Genomic DNA, 6285 nt, shown 5'->3' on the forward strand with positions numbered 1-6285 from the left:
GGGGGGGGGCCCGCCACGTCAAAACGGTAGAGGAGTAGGGGCCGAAACCGGACGTGGTTCCTCCTGATGATGTCTTGAGCTAACTGGATCCTACAAAGGAGCTGTTGTGGTAGCAGACCACGAAACATGGTTGAAATTCCTAATATGATATTACTTAAAGCTTTCAACTAATGAAGAATTCGAGTTGTTTTGCAACAAAATATTTACAATTAGATTGCAGCAGTGATTTTAAAACGTACTCCTGTGTACGTCCGTGTTGTTATTTTTTTTATAGTAATAGACTTTCATAAACTTTCAATAATATGCATTTACAAATAATAACTAACCGTTTTACAAAATTTAATTAGAAAATTGGACAAAACAGAGAACACAATTGAAAAAATTAAAAAGAAAAAAAACCAAAGCAATTCATCACCTTGCAGGCACTGGGAAACCTTTCTAATGGCTATTGATGCACACCAGCACGCTTGCAGCGTTGCTGTGGGTGATGGCAAGGCTGATGCACTGGAACAGCCAAGCACCCTCACGAGCCTCACCAGTTGCTTCTGCAAGGCGAGTTGCCAGTGAAAACAGGAATCTTGCGGTTAGTGGTCTGACCCCCACCAAACGTCTCGAACACCACAGGATGGAAAATGTAGTTGGCCAAGAGATCGTGGTATTTCAGGATTTTGTTCCATTCGGCCACAGAAGCTGTGGATCTCACCCTGACCGCAGCATTTAGGATGTGAGAAGAAGTGAAGGAGTTGCTAACTGTGACATCCCAGACAAGGCCTTGCGACTGGATGGTTCCAAGATGGAGGGGATGTTTGCCTGGGCCAAGCTCCTCTTGAGTATCAGGTTCCACCTCAGGAGTCCAACAGGGTGACCCACTCAGACCTGCTCTGTTCGCACTAGGCATTGATGACATCACCAAGATGGGGGTTGAGCTAGACCTTAACATCTGGTATCTCAATGATGCTTGTTTGGGAGGGACCTCCAGACAGGGTTTTTGCCATTGCAAACATGATGGTTGGGGAGCTTGGTCACCAGGGTCTCCAAGTAAACAGCCCAAAATGTGCGTTCTGAATCCTCAACCACCTGGCTTCTCAACATCAACCAACTATTGACTTTTTTGCAGAGTCCTTCCCTTCCATTGTGGTCCTTCCCCCATCAGCTTGATGCTCCCTAGGAGCCCCAATCACTGACCTTGCCTTTGAGTCCATCTTCCAGTTGAGGGTGCCTGCCCTTGAGCAAATGCTGAAAAATATTGAAGCTATCGAACCCCATCAAGGCTTTTTCAAAACTAAGAATTACCTCTCGATCCCCAAGCTTCCGTATTTACTCAGAGCCAGCTCATCTTACTGATTCCCATCATGCCTCCAATGCTCCGACAACCTAATCTTTGAGAGACTCAAATGCTTAGTTAATGTCAGACTCTCTCCAACATCCCGCAATCAGGCTGCATTGCCCAAGCGATTTGGAGGTCTTATTCTTTGTAAGTGTTTGTCCCTCTCTCTCCTGCTTCCTTTCCTCCACCCACACCTGCTCCACCCTGGTGAGCAACATCCTCTCCTCTCCAACATGGACCAGTTCCAACAGGGAGTTGGATGAAGTTCTCCAACACTGGAAAGAATTGGGCCTGTCTGTAGGTGCTAAATCTGGCAAATAGGGCAGGTGTGAAAGTTATTTTTTACTAAACATAACTAGTCCAGGAACTTTTTGATACCACCTTGTATGTGTATATATTTTGTTACAGGTTAGACAATGGAGTCAACAAATAACAACAAGCCCATATAATTCAATTATGTATTGAGAAAGAAATATTGCAGTGCCGATGGACTGGCTCCTGTGCAGGTGGCACGTAAAATACACCATTTCAAGCGTGGCCGTCGCCAGTACTGCTGGACTGGCCCTCGTGCTAGTGGCACGTAAAAGCACCCACTACACTCTCGGAGTGGTTGGTGTTAGGAAGGGCATCCATCTGTAGAAACTCTGCCAGATCAGATTGGAGCCTGGTGTCGCCTCCTGGTCCACCAGTCCTCAGTCAAATCGTCCAACCCATGCTAGCATGGAAAGTGGACATTAAACAACGACGACGATGATGATGATGAAAGACAGCACAAAGCTGTTATAATATATTTCAGTCCAAGACACAAAGCTGTAACAAAATAGAGTTCAAAGCACAGAGCTGTTACAAATAGATTTGAGTTAGTCAGTCCTGGAGATACAAAGTTGCAGATTTCCTTGGCATGTTCCAAATTCTCGATATGCTGGTCAAAACAAAAAGGAGGTTGCTCTTTTTATCTTCTTGTGTTGTTGTTTACTGTTTTGGTCGTATTTGCAGCAGTAAGTCAAAGAGAAAGATAGAGTAACAATGAATAGAGGAGGAAGACAGAATGATGGTATCATTCTGCCTGTCCTTTTAGCAGCAGCAAAGAAAGACAAAATGACATTTGCCCTTGAAATGTGAGTCAGCGAAAGCTGTATAATAATCGTCTTCTTTTCACCAACTAACTTGTCCTTGCAGGATCTTAGTATTTATAATTGTCACAGAACAGCAAGAAAGAGAGACTTATTTCCGAGAACAATGGGGAAATCTGCTGTAGGTAATTCTTATATATTTTCAGCTTTTGGTAGCATAGAAGAGGTCAAAAGGGTTAAGTGGAAAAGACATAAATTGACTTGGCAAGGCCATGAGATCAATGTAACTGGTGTCAAGCATTGTTTCTCTGTGAGAAACTGCTGTTGTAATTTAAAGGAGAAGTCTATAGATTCATTTTTGAATCTATATGTCCAAATGAAATCCACTCGTAACACTCCCACCCCCTTAGGGAAAAGAAAGTTTCAGAGAAGATTTCTGTAACAATAACAATGATAATACAATTAACCAATCCCCAACTGGTGCATAACTTGTTGAAACGCCTTAGACATGAAATTTGAGCCCTGATCAAATTGAACAACATCTGGCAAACCAACTAAGGTAAAAAAAAACTTGATCAAAGCCATGGCAGTCTTACAAAGAGGAATAGCTTTAGGAAATCTGGTAGAAGCTCACATGATGGTGAGAAGATACTGATAACCAACTTAGTCTTAGATAACAGACCAACACAACCAAAGATAACCAGACTGAAAGGTTTTCCAACAATTTGGCATGTATGACAGGCTTTACAAAATTCAGCCACATCTTGTCTCAAACTAGGCCAAAAGAAATGTGCCAAAATTTTTGCACAAGTTTTATTTATACCTAAATGACCTGAATAAGACTTTCATGTGCCAATGAAAGTACATGACTTCGTAATAATTTTGGTACCACAGTTTGATAGTACACTTTCAAATCATCCCCCACAGGAATGTCCGGTGGCCTATATTTCCTCATCATAACACTATCCCTAAAGTAGTAACAAACTGGAACCTTGCTAACCTCCTCAAAAGAAACAGCCTTATTAGCTAACTTCTGCAACTGAGCATCCTCACCCTGTGTACTAATAAGTTGCTCTCTAGAAAGAATGTGGTCACCACCTGACCCACCATCAGACCAATCTCGAGATCAGAATGAACACTCTGTTTGAAATCCTCCATCAAAACTAGCTGCCTCAAACTATCAAAATCTGTGAGTGCCTTAGAACTACACCACTTATCAAACAAAGTTTCCTTCTCCCTAGCAAACTCTACAAAAGTCTTGTTGTCCCTTTCATGAACATTCCTCAATTTTTGCCAATAAGCCTCAGGCACTAACTCATAAGCTTTTAGAAGAGTCCTCTTAACCAGATCATAATCAGAACTTTGCTCTACAGATAAGGACGAAACTGTGTCCTGAGCCTTACCTTTCAGCACAGTGTGCAGTAGCATAGTCCATGACTCCTTAGGCTACTTGAGGTTTTCAGCAACATTTTCAAAATGCAGAAAATACTTGTCCATCTCTTTTTCATTGAAATGGGGAACTAGTCTGGCATGTCTCGCAACTTTGAAAGAGGAAAGGTGTTAGGAAGGAAAAGAAGTTTTTTAGCTTTTTAAGCTCAATTTCCCTTTCAATTTCAAGCTTTTTAAGCTCAAATATTCTAAATTCCATTTCATTTTCAATTTCCAATATTTTCAATTGTAATTGAAGCTCAAGCCTTTTTATTTCCAAATAGCCTGAAGGTTCTTCCTTTACTATTTCCAAAATATCGTGTCCCAAAACTCCTTCGTTGATGAAGTGATTCAAAATGATTTTCAAAATGTCTCTAATGAATTCGGACACTGGATGAGCTCCAATTTTGTTACGGGTTAGACAATGGAAGCAACAAATAACAACAAGCCCATATAATTCAATTATGTATTGAGATAGAAATATTGCAAAACTTACATGAAAGACAGCATGAAGCTGTGATAATATATTTCAGTCCAAGGCACAAAACCATCACAAAATATTAGAGTTCAAAGCACAGATGTTACAAACAGATTTGAGTTAGTCAGTCCTTGTTGATTGAAAATCCAGTGTTGGAGATACGAAGTTGCAGATTTCCTTGGCATGCTCCAAATTCTTGATATGCTGGTCAAAACAAAAGGGAGGTCACTGTTTTTATCTTTTTGTGTTGTTATTTACTGTTTTGGTCACGTTTGCAGCAAGTCAAAGAGAAAGATAGAGTAACAACGAATAGAAGAGGAAGACAGAATGATGGTATCATTCTGCCTGTCATTTTAGCAGTAGTGGAGAAAGACAAAATGACATTTGCCATTGAAATGTGAGCCAGCGAAAGCTGTATAATAATCGTCTTCTTTTCACCAACTAGTCCTTGCAGGATCTTAGTATTTATAATTGTCACAGAACAGCAAGAAAGAGAGAGACATATCTCTGAGGATATTGGGGGAAAACTGCTGTAGGTAATTCTTATCTATTTTCAGCTTTTGGTGGCATAGAAGAGGTCAAAAAGGTTAAGTGGAAAAGACATAAATTGACTTGGCAAGGCTATGTGATCAATGTAACTGGTGTCAAGCATTGTTTCTCAGTGAGAAAATGCCATTGTAATTTAAAGGGGAAGTCTATAGATTCAGTTTCGAATCTATATGCCCAAATGAAATCCACTCGTAACTATATACATATATACACACACATATCACTTGATAGCTGTGAGCAAGTGTCACATCATTCACATAATGTCTTTTGTTTTTAATCTTTTGTGGAAACTTGCTTGGGTTTTCTACTTACCAAAGTCATTTATGAGGCTTTGGTCAGCTGTGAGCTGTAGTAGAAAATACTGGCCCAAGGTACTGCATAGTGAGACTGGATCTGAAACTATGTGGTTGGGAAGCAAACTTCTTAACTACACAGCCATATCTGTGCCTGCTTCTCTCATAGAAATGGAAGAAAGGAATAATATCTGGTCAGTGGATATCTAGTGAAATCATCATCATCAATGTCTGTTTTCCATACTGGCATGGATTGGATGGCTTGACAGGAACTGGTAACGCCAGGGGCCACTCCAGAGGCTTGGTTTCTACAGCTGGATGCCCTTCCTAACACCAACCACTCTCCACAGAGTATACTGGGTGCTTTTTATGTGGCACCAGCACAGTTGCTTTATAAGTGACACCAACATTAGTGCTTTTTAGGTGGCACCAGCACAGTTGCTTTATAAGTGACACCAACATTAGTGCTTTTTAGGTGGCACCAGCACCCATATCAATGCTTATGTGACACTTTTGTCTTAGGATCTCAATTCCATTATGGTGGGTGGGTTTTCTCAAGTACAGCAATACACCACATATCTTATCCCTCTGTCATCTCCTTTGCAAAGTTCAACGTTTTGAGATTGACCTTCAAAAGTGATAAAGAAAGTTAAAATGAATTCATTTACTAAATACCAGCAATGTCTCTGGGTAGGGTTACTAAGTGTATATGTAGACCAGATGTCTACAAACAACTAACTTTAAACATTCTCTAGAGACAATTGTAAAACTACATCTGGATCTTGTTCAAAACGAGGGCACCAGTTTTCATTAATGTTTTATGTAGTGTTTTTGGTACCGAAAGACTTTCAAACTTCGTATACTTATCTATTTTGTGTTATAGAACAGAAAAAAATTTTTGTATTCGGATTTATTTCATGTAAAAAATTGTCTTATTTCGATAATTTCAACCAATCACTGACAAGTATTCAGCTGTTTACAGTTACTCCTAAGCGGTGTAAGGCGTATTTAATCTCCATTACTTCTGACATTTTGCAGAGGCAACACACATGTGTTCGTTTTCCCTAACCCTAACCGACTTGCTCCTTCCCTCAAAAACCATGCCTTGTGCCTATAATAGAAAGGTTTATTAGCTAC

The 6285-nt window shown here is 40.3% G+C and overlaps 1 protein-coding gene across 2 annotated transcripts in view; it reads right to left on the reverse strand.

The window, feature by feature from the left end:
- Positions 1-6285, reverse strand: part of LOC106878608 (phosphatidylcholine transfer protein) — a 39789-nt gene that overhangs the window by 30905 nt on the left and 2599 nt on the right. For both annotated transcript variants that reach the window (XM_014927879.2, XM_052967342.1), the window contains exon 2: positions 4325-4510. The gene's annotated coding sequence lies outside the window, so the exon portion shown is untranslated. The remainder of the gene's footprint in view (positions 1-4324; positions 4511-6285) is intronic.

The sequence above is a fragment of the Octopus bimaculoides genome, chromosome 4 (genome assembly GCF_001194135.2).
Source record: "Octopus bimaculoides isolate UCB-OBI-ISO-001 chromosome 4, ASM119413v2, whole genome shotgun sequence".
NCBI lineage: Eukaryota > Metazoa > Mollusca > Cephalopoda > Octopoda > Octopodidae > Octopus > Octopus bimaculoides.